Below are 545 nucleotides of genomic sequence, written 5' to 3'. Positions count from 1 at the left end.
TCTTATAGCCATGAGCAGTAAGGAATATTTCAAGGGTGGACGCTCTGGCCGCTGGGTCCGGGGATGCCCTGGAGGGGAACAAGCTCCCGGGAGAAGAGCTAGTGGCCGTGGCAGAGGTTGTCAGTACAGCTCTGCCACCCTGTCTGGCATCTGTTACCGCTGCGGTGAATCTGGTCATCACGCTAAGAACTGTGACCTTCACGAGGACGTCTGCTACAACTGTGGGAGAAGTGGCCACATCGCCAAAGACTGTGTTGAGCCGGCGCGTTCAAGAGAGCAGTGCTGTTACACTTGTGGCAAACCAGGCCATCTGGCTCGTGATTGTGACCGTCAGGAAGAGCAGAAGTGCTACTCTTGTGGTGAATATGGTCACATTCAGAAAGACTGCACCCAAATCAAGTGCTACCGGTGTGGCAAGAACGGCCATATGGTCATCAACTGTCCCAAGGCAATGAAGATCAAGTGCTATCGTTGTGGAAAGTCTGGGCATATAGTCCGGGATTGCCCCACTGAAGATACTGCTTAAATTTTTCCTTTGTGGCCCC

The 545-nt window shown here is 53.0% G+C and overlaps 1 pseudogene; it reads left to right on the top strand.

Moving 5' to 3' along the window:
* The first annotated feature begins 10 nt into the window (after positions 1-10).
* On the top strand, positions 11-526 carry LOC102771616 (annotated as a pseudogene).
* Positions 527-545: the final 19 nt, after the last annotated feature.

This window comes from Myotis davidii, unplaced genomic scaffold, assembly GCF_000327345.1.
Source record: "Myotis davidii unplaced genomic scaffold, ASM32734v1 C62664265, whole genome shotgun sequence".
NCBI lineage: Eukaryota > Metazoa > Chordata > Mammalia > Chiroptera > Vespertilionidae > Myotis > Myotis davidii.
Note: the sequence above shows the minus strand (reverse complement) of the source record. Positions and strands in the feature narration are given on the sequence as shown.